Raw genomic sequence first — 15,362 nt, forward strand, 5'->3', positions numbered from 1 at the left:
TGTGCCCTCAGCAACACAGGCTGCCTCTCAAGGACAAGAGCCATTGCTAACACTGGTCACTAGCCCTGCAAAAGGGGACGTTCACCCCTGCTGCTTTCCTGCAGGTTCCTCTAGTTCAGAGAGGTGTGCCAAGTGGTGGCACGCAGTAGATGATACTGTATGTATCTTTGAGTGACAGCCATACGCCTCTCATCGCCTGTCAAAACACTGGTGACACAGAGACTACACAGGCTCTGCTGGGAATACCCCTCCCTTCTCATCTGAGTGAAGTCTGGGTATTTCTCACCAGGTGACGTTCTGCTTGGTGATCAGTCAGGGCATGTGCATGGAGAGAAAGAGGAGAGTCTTTGTGAAAATCGCAGGATATCTCCCAGAGGAAAGACTCACCAGAACCTGCATGTGTTTCTGACCTGGCTTTCACACGTGCTGTCATCTGCACCTCCATGCCCTAGTAAGCACTCGGGCAGGATTGCGCAGAGCTGGGCTGAGCCCTCATGGAACAGTGACTGCAGACAGCGTTGTGGTTGGAACCATGCGAAGGAGGAGCGTTGGTGGGGAGTTTTGGGTGGCCATATCTCCCACCTACACCTTGTTCACTGCCCTTGAAGTTCCCCTCCAGTAACTGGGCAGCATCACCTGACACTGAACTTCAACTGAAATTACATTTTTTTCACCTTTTATTAAGAACTTCTTCCTGCCTGCTGGTAGTTTTTCTTTTAACCCCATATCCACTATCAGCCTGCCCTCCTGTGCGTTTCCTCCTCAGTTCCTTTCCCATTCCTTAAGTTTTACAACTAATGCTTCCCCTGAGATGCTGGAAGAGCAAACATCAGCCATTTTTTGAGCACCAGGAGGTATTCATGGGCAGAGGCACTCTCCAACCAGGCACTGCTGTTGTGCTGGGGGCCTGCAGAGCTGGGAAGCAGCACCCCTGCCATAGGGGCAATTGGGGAGGTCACCTGGAGCAGCATCCCAGTTTGCTTTTCTACTGTGTGCCACGGTTTGCTTTTGTTCAGGGTTTTCATCTCATTTTCTTTCTGAAGTTTGCTTTGCCTTGGGATTGAGACCATGATAGCAGGATTAAGATGAAAAGGGTCACCATTCATGTCTGATGTTTTCAGATAAAAAGGTTACATGGCTTGTCTCTTCTGCCTTTGAAGGTCTACTATGCGTTTTCACCAAGATGTTGTATTTTAGTTTGGAAGAGAACAGTTGTAATTTTCTAAATGTGGATTCTGCAGTTGACTCTGTTTGTCCTCTGAAGGGAACCTCTTCCATGTTACTGGCAGGATGAAGCAGCTGGCTGTGCTTTTTGTTTTTCCCCTGTCTGTAGCTGCTTGTGCCTATAGAAATGAGTGGGAGTTTTCCCACTGGTGTTGGTAGGAAGAGCGATCTGACAAATGCATAACTCTGCAAAGCATTCATGCTCAAGATCTCTATGAGTCCTTCGTGATGTTGGTCTTTTTGATGTAGAGCTTCTGGTTTTCCCTAGTGAAGATTCTGCTCTGTAAAATCCTTGGCAATGAGAATCATGATTTCTGGATGCAGAATGACAATAAAAAGTGCAGTTCTACTCAATGGCAGAAACTTTGAAATTGCTGGCATGGAGAGATTGATGTTAGAAACTCTGAAAGACAGCAGGTGTAAAAACCTGTGAGAGGGAAAACCACACATAGCTGACAACTGTTTGCATCATGTGAGTACTTCACAGTGTGAAATTGTCTTAGTAGAAGCAAAAAACATCAGTAGCACTGAAGGTTAGCTGGAAGAGGGTGTAGCACTGAGAGGTTTAATGCATGAGACTGAACTTGCTCAACTCACCCGAGTCTTGCAGCTTTTTAATGCAGTGTGGAAGATCAGTTTCTAGGCTGCTTCTTTTTTTTTTTTCCCTTTTTTTTTTTTAAGTATAAAATCTATATATTTTTTCTGCTAGTATTCATTTAATGTCAGTTTACTTTGTGATTGTGGAAGTGTTTAATAAAAATTCTCCATCCGCTCAAGGAAAAAATAGAACTTGTTGAAGTTCATCTGCAAAGACACTTTATTGTGGCTTACTGAACGTAAAGGACTAGCAGATAAATTCAGTCATTTAGAGGCTGAGGAAGGCCAGTATTTCAGTTTGCCCAGAAACCTCCTTCCTTTAATTCCAAAGCTTCTCAAAAAGTTTGCTCTCTGTATTCTGTATTTAGAAGTGAGTACGGAAGACCAGATAGGGCTGTCTGTGCAAGATGTGTCAGCTGGAGCACTGCTGCATTCACCTCAGCGCCAAGCAACTCCAATTACTCTTTGGTCAGACAAACTTTTTATTCATTGAGGTGCAGTTGTTTGCCAGAGCTATTTGTGATCACGTGGCAGTGGAGGCACAATTAATACATTGTAAAAATAAATTATTTTTTTAATGGCATATGCTGTGGAGATGTAATGGAGCCCTGCTGGCTTCCCTCTGAAGAGCAGTGTGGGGCCAGGGAGAGGATCTGCCAGCTCACAGCAGAGCTCCAGGAACTCTCCAGCTAGCAGCAATGGAAAAGTGTGCATCAGAGTTCCTTTGGGAACTGGGGTTTGGTTTCAGCACAGTGCACTAATGCTGTCAAACTGCCTGTCTCAAACTGCTAAGGCTGATGAACTGCTAGTAATTATCACTTAGAAAGCCAGCGGCTGCCAAGGCCATCAACACACACCTTACATGTGCTGGTTGTACTAGTTTGAAGTCACTTCATTAAAAAAAAAAAAAAAAACTAAATAAATTACTGAGTACACGTTCTGATTCAAGAATACTGTTGAGTTTTGACAAGTGACAGTCGGTGCTGGTGGTTAATTATTTTTGTTGTTCGGAGTAGGCTTGGGGGCTGCTTCCTTGGAATGTGTCAGTGGTGCTCTTTACTTTGTGTATAAGAGAGCTACTGACACCTCAGGTATTTGCAGCAGGCTAAAATAAAGAACTGAAGCTAGCAAAGTTTCATTTTCCTTTCCTGTAAACTGGACAGAGAGATAATTAAAAATAGCCATTGTTAAAAAGAAAAAATCTTATTTTGCAGTTAATTTCCAGCTTCTGTAAAGAAACAGATTTGGAGCGGAAGGGCTAAGCAGGGAAGAAGGTCTGCACAACAACACTGCTCACAGTCCTGTCAAGCAACTTGTATGTAAAACCATGGCTTGGGGCAGGGCAAATGTCACTGATTTCCTTCTGAGGTGATCTGAGCAGCAGCTCTTACTGAGAGCTGAGATACATTATGAACGCAAACAGATTCACACAGCCACTGCCATCGATAGAGAAAAGGCCATGCAGGAGGTTGGACAGTGCTTTTTCATACAGAAATTCGTGACTTTATCAGTCGTCGGTGAGTAAGCTGGTGGAAAAAATCTCCGAGTCCCAACCTATCAAGCTTTTGAGTCTGAAGCTCTAAGCTGAAGCTGTTAGACAGTCCAAGAAAATATTTTTGAGCGTTCCCTGCTTCTCCGTCAAGCATATGACTTAAGACAGATCTTTGGGGTTGTACAGCCAGCCTCTGAAACTCCTACTCCATTGTTCCATGTTACTCACCTACTGCTGCTTTCAAATTGAAAACAAAATGTTTTGTCTTTGAGTGACTGACTTTAAACTCTGGTCTCACTGGGATCCAGCAGTCAGTGCAGTGGAACAAATGGGTGAAGTGTGGAGCCAAGGTAGACCTAAGGAGTGGGAGCAGCTTAGAACTGTTTCCATCAGCATTCCCAGTTTATACTGGATCTATGCCTTTACAAAAAGTAATGTCATATATATTGGCTTAATCTAAGTCTTTGTGGAATACACAAGGAGATATTACTCTTTTCAAATATAATTTGAAGACCTGTGAACCAAGATGCTTGCTTATGGCCTAGAGAACACCAAATGTTATATCATGAAAATAAATGGAAAACATATTGCTTTTCATTATTTCTATCTATGTGAGCACTTTACTGTGTCTAATTCTGTTAATCTAAAATTACAAACAAAATTACTCTGATATAATCTAATTTGCATTATAGACACCAAATGCTGTTACGCTGGGCAACAAATTAGCTTAAGATAATTCTGTCTTTAGAAAATATAGTTGTAATCAACGGATTTATAGTTTAATAAAGTCTTGTGATATATCTTTCCTCTATAGCTTATAGAGCTTTATTTTCAGTTCAGCATTCCCATTAGTCTAATTTAGGTTTATTGGTACAATCACTAGATTTAAGATAGGCCCTTTTATTTCTCACCAACAAGAAGTGTCAATGTGAGATATTGGAACGAAGCAGGAACCAATTACGAGGGGTTCTATTGCAAAGCTGCTGATGGATGATATCTAGGAGCAAGGGTGAGTTGTAAGATCCTGTGTTTTGTCTAGAATTTGAAAGGGGCAGGGGACAGTGAGAATATGTATGCTCCCACCTGGAAAATGTGAAGTTATTTTTTACTATGAAAAAAAGATTCTGCCAAAAAAAAAAGAAAAAAAATGTAAAAACCTTTTATGTAGACCAAAAATCTTATTTTCTCCCTTTCCCTCTATCAGGTCCAATCTGAAATCTCAAAATACTGTGGCACATTTTGCATTTTTTGTTTGTTTGTTTGTTTTGTTTTGTTTTTCTTTTTGACAAATAGCTCCAGTGTCAAGATTTAAAAGCTGAGTCTTGTTTCACCAAAATCCAGCAGCAGGGCTCCCATACGGATGGATGTGGAGAATTAATTGCATCTTCTTGTTTTGTTTTGTTTTGTTTTGTTTTGTTTTTACAAATATATTTAAGTAAGGAAAAAGAGGGAAAGCTAGTTAGAAGTCTTTCTTATGTGGTTTGTCTGTTTGCGTGTGTGTGTTTTAGTTTCTCATGCACTCATTTACCTATTTTCTTTAAAGAGTAAACCTGTTGTATTTTGCTTTTTTATTTTTTCAGAACAGCTTGTTATTTTAAGTAGAGTCACATGCTTGCAGTTTACACAGCTTCTTTCTTGTCTGAGTAAAATGGTAGAAATAATTTATTAAGCTCAGATAGGAAAAATAAGCAGTAGGGAAGCTTAGGACAAACAAAACATGAAAAGTAGTTAGCATTCTCTTTCTTTTTGTGTAATTTTTCTGCCTTCAAAAAACTTCATTGTGGTGGGCATCCGTAGTTAAAGCTTTTATTTTACATTTTACATTAAAGGGAGGGGCAAGCACAAACACATCTTTCACTGTGGCCTATTGTCTTGCATAGGAAAAAATGCCTGAAAACCTAAACTAAACTATTGTTTTCCATGAAAACAATTTATTTCTGCACAGCATTTCACTATTGCCTCCTTTAGAATAGTTTGTTGTGGGTTTTTTTGTTGTTGTTTCTGACTGGTGAATGGCTAAATGTAACAAAAAGTACCCCAGTTCTGGGGTTCAGAGCATCGTCTTGTGCCAGCTGTTGGTGCCAGGACTTCTCGGGAATGGTAGAAATGAAGTCTCCACATCAAGGTGTTGATTTGGGAAGGGAGATGATGTATGTCCATGCCCATGCAGGTTTTCATTAGAGAAAATACTGATGTTTTAACAAAGGCACGCATGGTAAGTGGGCTGTGGATCTGGGTCATTTGCAGCATGTAGGCAAGACTTGGTGTGACAATTTTACAGACTGTTCAACATCCTAAGCAATGTGTGCACATGGGTGTGGCTTTCAAGTTGGCTGATTGTGTGTGATACGCAGTACATATACTTCTGTTTCAGAATATGCAGTATATGAGGAAATGGGAACGTGCCCTGGTTTAGAATCTGCTAATGGCAGTTTGTAGTAGTCTGTCCCCATCTCAAAAGACTCCAGTCTTCCTTAGATGGCATGTTTTAATATTGAATAGAACCCAAAATTAAATTTGTGGGGCTTAGGAGAGGAGCAATCCATCTCAGTCCCTCTGACATACCTTGGTATGTCTACAGCGGAGTTCTGAAGGATGGAGCTGCCATACAGGCAGCTCTTTCACTGAGGCTGCTTTAGCACAGCGGGCCAGGGAAGAATGGTGCAATTCTGTGTGTGGGCCCCAGCCATGAAGGAAGGCTTCTGCTGACAGCACAGGGAGACCTTATCTCTGGTATAATTGGGGTAACGGGTATGGCAGGCAGCAGCTTCCCCTTCCCCTGCCCCCCTGTCTCCCATGCTTTTGGATTAAAGAGAGGGTTTCTCCGCTGAGAATGCTGCATTTTATAGGGACAGGAACCAAGAGACAGTTCATTTCTATGGAGAGTTGCTATAAATAGCTTGCTCTGTTAACATACATTCTTTCACTAAATGAATCCTACAAGCAGGGTTTTGTTCCTAGCCCACAAAATACTTTGTATGTCCTTGTTGCTTTGCACGTGCTCATTGGGACATCAGCACTTCCCCTCGACACGAGAGGTGGGCCTGTCCCTTGTGCAGTGATGGAGTCAGCCTCATGTATAGGCCTCTGGTGTCTCTTCTTTTGTCCATTGCTGATAGCAGAGGGACCTTTGGACATGTCTGCTGTGAAGGCAAGTAGTGTAGAACTTACTGCAGTCCGTGCTTGCTGGTTTGAGACCGCACCGCCATGCTCTGTGCTGCCCTACTCTCTCCTAATTCCACAGTTGTGGTTGGATGCTGCCAATACTGCAGCCCTGGAGAGCTGTACAGCAGTTTTGGGAAGTTTATAATTGCTCTGCTGTGAATCCCAGAGTGAGGCAGAGCCTGTCCATGAGAAAAATGCCTTCTAGTGCTGCTAGAGCAACGTGAATGCTGCTGAGGTAAGCAGTCCTTGCTGTATGGCATGTCTATAGTACTGAAGAAATGCAGCTTTTCGTTTTCTTCCTCTTGTGTATGTGTGATGCTGAAAATCCTCTCCTTTAGAGAAGGCTTTTACTTCCATTTAAACCTGATTTCTGCACTAAGCTGTTGGATGCCCTTCCCCACTGTGCCTGAGGTAGCTGTTGAAATTCTAACTGAGCTGTGAGGTGTCTGTCTGGAAAAGGGAAGGGCCCAGGAGCTCAGCTGGTTGATAGAACATCTGTACTTATGAGGAAGCATGCTCTTTCTTACTTTCTGTTCTTTATAAATACATCAGTGGAAACCGTACTGTCTTCACTCCCAATGTGTGCTTCCCTTTCTTGATGCCCTATTGTGAGTGTGGTGCTTTGAGGCACTTGCTGTGACCCTGTGTCCATGTGGTGGGTTAAAAATGATGTGAGCTGCGGCTGAGCATGTGAGACCAGGGGAGGGAAAGGTGACACAGTAAACTGGTTGTTATCACTGGTGAGTGCTGTGGGACATGAGGAGCAGGGTCCGGGTGTGACGGGTAGTGTGGGCTGCCAGCTGCAATGCCAGTGGCATTGGGTCTGTGGGAGTCCCAAATTCTGTTGACACTCTGCCATTAGATGTAAGCGTACATGTGTGGGAAGTGAACTTGACATTTTTGGCAAGTATTCTTTCGTTTTAAAATGTGGTTATTGATTTAGTGGCTCCCATAGCTGTTGCTGGTAATGTTTACTGCTGAAATCCACACAACTGACCCTTGCAGCTGCTCACAGATTGTGCAAATGGTTTTTGGAGGGAAAATTAATGAGCTTGCTTTCATACTGAAATAAAAATAAATAAATGAAAGTCTTGCCTCTCTATGGCTCTCAGGCGCATATCCCCTCTTGTTTCCCATGGGCTTGTTATGGATATGTGCTCCCAGGGACCGTACTGCCAGCTGATACCATTCGTACATTTTCCAGAATTCATAACCCAGTGCCTTTGCGGCTGTGGCCGTGCACGTGCTGCTCTGAATGCCCCTTCTCAGATGTCCCCTGCTCCTGGTGGCCCCGTGCCTCAGCCGGAGGCTGGGCACTGCCTGAATGGGCCTTGTGTTTCATGGGGCGGTTTCTGGGGCAAAATCAAACATGACATTTCCGAAATGTAAGAGTCCAAACTAGCTTGAGCATGAAAAAGTGGAGCCTGTGAATACTTTGTGTGTTGTTTCTTGCCTTATTCTCAATGATTTACAGCCTTTCATAGTGGAGGAGGGGAAAGCTGACTGTGCTTTTATAACCCCAATTACACCTGCGGAACTGTTCCAGGAGAGTGGTCCCTGCTTTTTGGATAGTGGCCCAGAGGAGAGCTGCCAGGCCCATTCGTCAGTTTGCTCCCTGCTGCTCATCCCTAGGGTGCCTGCAGGCACAGCAGGAGCCAACAGTGACCCAGATGCGCTGTTTCCAAAACGCCGCTTGTTTCCAGCGCTCGGCGTGCTGGCAGATTTGACACATGGTTAAGTATGCATCGGTCATCGGGTAAAACGCATGTCCCTGGTACTACATGGGCTGCTGTGTTCATGGGGTGACTGCTGCCATGGGTAATAGCTGCCTGACTGGCCAGCGAGGCATGGTGCTGCCTGCACCTGGTTTGTTGTGCTGCATGATGCTGGAGCTGGCACAGCTCAACCCCTCTGAGAGAGTAAGCACTGTCGTAGAGGCTTTGAAATGTATTGCAAATAGCAGTGTTTTGCTTTGACAGCCATTTCTTTATCGCAACAGTATTTTTTTCTTTTTTTTTGACTGCTTAAACATCCCGTGGGGTTAACAGGCAAGCATTTTGCTCCTGTGGGTTTTGCTACCTGGAATGATACAAAAAAGGAACACGGGGAGATGCTTTTTTCCACTAATGTGTTCGGCAGGGGATGAAGGGCAGTGTTCTTCCCCTTCTCATGTTCTTCTTACCAAAGTTACGTTTCAGGTTCCTTCATCTTTATACAGAGCAATAACAATTATATATGCATGTAAATATATATTTATATACACAAATAATCATTTTTTATATATATGTATATATCTTAAGTCCTCATAGAATCATGGATAGATAGATAACTGTATTTGATTCTCATGACTGGAACAAAAAGCTAGTTCATCTCTCCCCTTGTCCAAGCAATAGGTTCAGACTTTATTCATCTATGTGGATCCCAAGCTGTGCAGCCTCATTCAGCATGGCAAAACAGATACCCACTGACACAGCTCCACTGCAGATCTCCCTATTATCTCTTGTCTGTCGCCACAGGCAACACCAGGGTCCCTCAGTGAGGCCAAAATCTGTGTGTGTCCATCTCAGAGTTCCCCTCATCTTCAGTCAGATCTCAGCACATTCTTCATGTGTGATGTCTTTTCACACACACACTCTGCTCTCCAGACCACACTGCTGAAATTCATATCCAAATCCTCCTTTGATGTCTTGATTTACTGCAACATCATTTTCTCTGTCCCCCACAAATTACACTTCCATCTGTCCAGAATGTCTTTGCAAAGGAAACTTGTCCAGCTCCCTCATTTCTTAAGAGTGTTGCCTCCCTTGTGTGTCCCTCTGCTGACCCCTTTATTCACACAAGCTGCCTATCTTCAGCACCAAAGCTTTCCTCTCCATCACCCTCCATCCTGCTCCTCCAGCCAGCCCTGCTGCCTGTCTCTCCACTGCATCCGAGTGGTTTCCAAATGACAGCTATGGGTTTTCTTCAGCCCTCACCTGCCCCATTATGTAGCTGGCAAGACAATTTTATTGTTGTCCTCCAGGTCTCTCCTTCACAGCACTCTTCTCCTGGGAAAGCCTCCAAAGCCCCTGGGGCTGCCAGCATGCTGGGGCTGGCTGGCTTTTCTGCTTACCCTTCCCTATGTTGCACACTGAGGTTTGTATTCACCAGTTTTTTGGTTGTTTTGAGGCAATGCAGAGTTCCCAACTCAGGTGATTCATCTTCATGTTGAGTGTGGCCCTTCTCTTGCACCAAAGGCAAGCTGAGAAGTTTTAGGCCTTGCTGAGATTCAGTCATAACCAACATCCCCTACCACTGCCAGCTTGTAAAAAATAGGCCAGGCGTGCAGCGATGGCGGCAGTGTCACCATGGCAATGTGAGAAAGGCTGGGATAGGGCAGCAGCTCTCTGCAGGCTGACTGGAGTGGCTGTGGCATGCAGCGGGGTGGCACACAGCTCTTTGGAGGGCACTTGGGGCCCCAGCAGCCCTGTGCAGGAGGCTTAACAAAAACACCAGTCTGTCAATGCTGGGGAAGATGGTAACTCCAGCTCCCTTTATTGTGGGATATCGTGGCTGTGTTTTAAAAGGGAGATCTGACTCCTTTTCTGTATTCTGGGCATTCAGGCATTATGCTGATACAGACAGAAGGTCTCTGAATATCAAGAAAGCAGAATACCCTCATTAAAGATCTGCTCTGAGGATGTGAGAGTAATATATTGCTGGTAGAGATGAGGCCGGCTTTATGCAGCAATAAAACAAGAATATTAAACAGGAAGCCAGTGACACTTCTGAAACATGCATGAGACAGTAATCCAGATGCTGTTTTGGGATGTAGCACAGCCCTTAAGCCTTACATCTATGTTCCTCTTTTATTATTTTTTCTATACTGCATCTGCATGGTTGGGGGCAGGGTGGGGGTGCAGCGAGGGGCTATGAGATTTTTTGCCTGGTTTCCTGAGGAAGTGGGAGTGAGTCTGTTAACAGCACATCTGTGGGTCATTCCTCATCCCTGTGGTTGGGTGGGCTGCTTCTGTCTGGGGAGGGAGCTGCTGGTCCCATACCTCCTGTCTGCTCATGCCAATGGGCACTGGGGCACGGAACCTCCGGCTGGCAACATGGAGGGGTGGGCTTGTGCCCGAGGACCTGTGGGGTAAAGCTGGAGTTAACAATTTTGTTCGGTGGGGAGCTCCTGGTTGGCCCAAGCAAGCTAGAAATCCAGGTTCATTAGTTCCCCCACACAGGCTTTTGCTTAATCTTTAAAGACAAGAGACTAAGGGGGAGTTATAAAGAGCGTGACATTTTAAATCCATGGGACATTTCAGCAAAATAAATGCTTTTGTGTGGCTTTTGTATTGCAAAGAGGTTTATATTACTATAGCACGATCCCGGAATTACAAGAGCCCTGCGTTTATTCTGGTTCATGCTGGGACACTCGCTTTCGAAGGAGGGATCTGATGGATTTGAGGACAGTGTGAAGGAATAAAGACTTGATCTGCACTCCAGGCTGGAGCATTATGTCACTGCAAAATCTTTTCATTTGTACTTCTGCTGTGTTGGCCTGAGGATTTAATTTCCTGTTATTCATTATGTGGGAGTCTTTTTTGGAAGATGCTAGAGAGCAGGGTTTTTGTTTGGAAAGTAAACTGTCAAAATAGAGTGATTTTTTGGGTTGTTTTTCTCCTTCCTGGATTCAGAATTCACCAACATGAAACCTCATCGTGAAAATGAGTAAATAACTAAATCCATGAGAGACAAGACTATTCTTACATTCCCTCCCCCCACTCTCCCAACCCGGAGTCCATCGGCTACATAGATTTTGACAGTTACTGATTTTGTAATGTAAAGCTCTTCCTCTCTCCCTGCTTTGTGTTGCATGACAAATGAGGGCCTTGTTTATTTGCTTTATACAACTTGGCTGATTATAAAAAATAAAACAGAACATAACATCGTTTATTCCTCAAGTTATTTTGAAATTTCCAGCGAAATACGAAGTATTTGTTTGTTTTGAAATTTCCAGAAAGATAAAAAAAAAGATTAGGCAAGAACGCTCTCCAGAGCAATCCTTTAAAGACCAGCACACTGACACTGCAGATGGGCCCTCACTGCCAGGCTTCCTTTTTTGGGGAGGGAGGTGGGGAGAGAGGATGTTTTCTTCTTAGGTTTGCTCTACTCATCCGATCTTGGCCTTGATAAGCTCCACAATTTTAAAACCACAACCTCCTTTTTTCCCCATCCTTTACATCTTAGAAGATAAATGTGAACAGGGTGAAAAGAAAGCAGTTTGTTTTCAGCATGTTGTAGTTCATAATTAGTTTACAGCGAAGGGCTTTCACTGTGCTTTAATCACATTGCTGTATTCTTTTCTTGCGCTGCTTACTTTTTGCTGTGAGTTTTTTGTTTTGTTTTGTTTTGTTTTGTTTTTAATAAAGAAATAGGTATACAAATAGCTGTCTCTTTCAAAAATTCAGCATCTTCACTCTCCCATTTGCATTAGGCAATGGGACTACACGCATGGGTGGTACGGCTCCTGCTGAGCAGGAGTGCTTTGGCTCTGCCTGCCCCAGCCTGCCTGCATGTGGATTCTTTGTGGGCCATGCTCTTCCTTTGTGTCATTCTGGGGAAATATTTAAATTACAGTAGTTAGGAAAACCAAATGTGCAAACGTTTTTTTTTTTGTTTTTTTTTTTTTCCCACTGTCAAGAACATAGCACAGGAAGCCACTATAATCTGTGCACATGAATGGGGCCCTGCGCTGCCTCTGTTCATTTTCCAGCTGTCCCATGGCTTGCTCCATGCTGCTTTCACACCACTAAACTTCTTTGCTTTGCTTTTGCACATGAACAAGAACGAGACCTGACACGTGCCGGCCTGGAGATGGGTCAGTCGTATAAGGAAATGTCAGGTAGCTTGTTTTGGGGTGACTAATCCGTTACAGCATTACACATCCACAGCTAAATCCATGGGCTGGCTGAGCTTCAAGAAGTCCTTTGTAATACAGAGGTCCCCTTTCATCCAAGTTTGTCCTAAGAATATAGGATAGATGCTCAGTTTTTTAAAGATGTAAAGCCTTTGAAGTAAATTGGTCACGATTTGAGACTGTTTCTCGGTATTGCAACATCAGCATATTTATTCCACATAAAGTGTATGTATGTGTGCTCATTTTTGTAGTACATCATAGATGTAATGTCCTCCATTTGAACTTCACACACTAATTAAAGAAAAATGTCTACTGCTTAGGTAAGATTCTCTGTTAAGGGGCAGGGGATTATTTGTAAAAACATCTTTTTTATCTAAAAAACTACTCTTACACTGCAATCTATTTACACTTCTAAAAGATTTTTACTTCTGCAAGAGATTCATAAATACACTGTTTAGTGGGGTTGTTCTAGAGGTACTTTCCCATTCCTTTGGAAGAAAAGCATTCTCTTCTTCGTAGGAGACAAACTGCAAGATCAGCTACTAGAAGTTTCAAAAGCTTGTGTTACACTGGTTATTGCTTTTCTTGCTGTTCTTTTTCCTTTGTTCCTGGTCCTTAAAGCAGTGCCCTGGTGTCAGTGGGTGCGAGGTTGGGGTGCAGGGAGGGATGCGCTGCTCTGCCGGCCTCATGCCCTCCAGCTGCATTCTTGAGGGCCAGCTAAGAGGCCAGAGAGTGCCATCTATTCTTAGGACTGTGGGCTCCATTCATTTCTTTTTGAAAGAAAAAAAATTGTTTGGTGCATAGCACTTCTCATTTTTCTGTAAAGAGAAATGTGAACGCTCTCCCTGCAGTTAATGAAGTCATTTTTCTACTGTTTTGAGAACTGAAGTTTGTCACTGCAGTTGCATACTCCTCGTACTGTGAATGGCACTCTCAGTCTCAGTGTCTGCTTGCTGTGAAGCCGGCTAGGAGTTCCACATGGGGTCACCCCATCATAGTGGCTGCAGATGCCTACACAGAGTCTGACCAGTCCAGCAGTGTGGGTGAGGTATGCAGCATGCAGATGAGCTTCCAGCTTAGAAGGCAGCTAAAATACATGCTTGTTTCTCTCTTGAGCAGCATGGATAGCAAGGATTGCCTAGAATTACGGGATCTTCTCAAACAGATACTCTAGTGCTCCTTTAGTTGTTTAATATTCCTTTAAATTTTTGGCTTTCTTTTTTGACCCATAGTTTTGTGTTACAAAGCAAGTGGGCGCCTAGAAAAGCAGCTTGGTGCAAGAAATGTTTGGCTTTGTTTATCCTGCTAGAAAGTTGAGAGAGAAAGAGGTAATATTATCATCATTACTGTCCTGACAATGTTAATTATCAGTAAGGAACTGAAGCTCTCTTTGGTATTTTAACATCCTAGGGAAAAGGAAGCCAAGCAGCATACTTGGGCAGGGCTGGCAGTAAAGGATCTGCAGGATATAGGGGCTCACTGACAGCAGCATGTATTCTAAAGTCAATAGATCTAGAATAGGTATGCCGGGAGATTTAACTGGTATAGAAAATAAACAGTTCAGATTATGATCTTTAACAAAGTTTTTTATTTGTTTGTTTCTGTGTTTGTTTCATTGTTTTGTTGGTTGGTTGGTTGGTTTGTTTATAAAACTAGAAAAAGTTGAAACAAAGCCTCTGTATCTTGTAAAGCTGTTTTTCTCCTCTTTCCTGCTTCTTAGGACTTGCTGGTACTGCAAAATTGACCATACATCTGTTTGGTGAGTTCCTACTGCTCCAAACAGAAAGGGCAGCACTTTGAAAGATCTGGTGTTCATACAGCTGTGAGTTTGATGATGGGAACAACTGTTTTTGTTCTGAAAGTACGCGTTTTCTTTGAGACTTTCTTAGGAAAGGGACATGGTTATCCTTATTTATATCCCCCATCTGCACGAAGCTTTCAGGTAACTGCATGAGGCTTTAGAACCCCAGTCAGTTCTACATGACAGACACAGGATGCCTGCCCTGCTGTATAGCCATCATCTTCTTCCAAATGTTTTTACTATTGCATGGCAGGAGGAATCACCAGATCTGTAATGTTCAATCTTAGTAGTCTGGTAACACTGTTATGATTTCTTTTCCTCTGCTGAAAGCCAGTGCTGTGCCCATCCTGGCTGCTTCCTGCAGGAGCTCCCACTCCCCTGATGCCGGCTGGGCTTCTTTGCGTCACACACTGTTCTCTGGGACCCTCCCTGAGTAATAAATAGGCCCAGGGTAACACTGAGGCTTCTGTCCCCATGTAAGTGCAAGCCTATAAGCTTCCTTTAAACTTTAAATGTTTCATTGTTGGAAAGCTTTCAGATGTTCACAGGATAAGGGGTCTTTATATATAGCTGGCATTGCGTGGTAAAAGATTGCTTTATGTAAGCTAAGTTTAAGATGTGCAGTTCTTTTATAAACTCAGCATGCAGGAGATATTTTTTTCTTCTTGTGCTCAGTGTTGCTTTCAGAGGGTTTTTAAATGGCTATTCATTTTTTTTATATTTATAAGATAAAAAAAGTTTAAGGGAGAATATCAGGAAAACGCACCTCAGATAAAACCAAGCATGCATGATTCCATGCATTTGTTCAGATGTGTCAGCAACCTCCCGCAGAGCTGAGTCCTCATTCCTGCCTGATTAGGGGCACTCCAGGCTTTGCTACAATAGGGCCAGAGGAACTCACTACTGACTGGATTGATTCATGACCCAAAACCTACTTTGTACGGTGTGTAGCATAATAAACACAAACGACATTAGAACAAATGAAAAGAGTATTGCTTGGTGCAGTAACAAGCATTTTCTTTACAAAGTAGATCCAGCTCATTTGTGGGTTACACACCCTGATCCAACCATATGCAATTGTAAACCGCTCTCCAATGTGAAATCCTACATCATCTTACCAATTGTTACCAAGTAAAATAGCCCAGCAACTAGAGATGTGTGGTTCTACTTGAGGTTTGAAAAGGCAG

At 43.3% G+C, this 15,362-nt stretch overlaps 1 protein-coding gene across 6 annotated transcripts in view; it reads left to right on the forward strand.

The window, feature by feature from the left end:
- Nucleotides 1–15,362, forward strand: part of FYN (FYN proto-oncogene, Src family tyrosine kinase) — a 130,558-nt gene that overhangs the window by 35,157 nt on the left and 80,039 nt on the right. The window lies entirely within an intron of this gene.

The sequence above is a fragment of the Meleagris gallopavo genome, chromosome 2 (genome assembly GCF_905368555.1).
Source record: "Meleagris gallopavo chromosome 2, MGAL_WU_HG_1.1, whole genome shotgun sequence".
Lineage (NCBI taxonomy): Eukaryota > Metazoa > Chordata > Aves > Galliformes > Phasianidae > Meleagris > Meleagris gallopavo.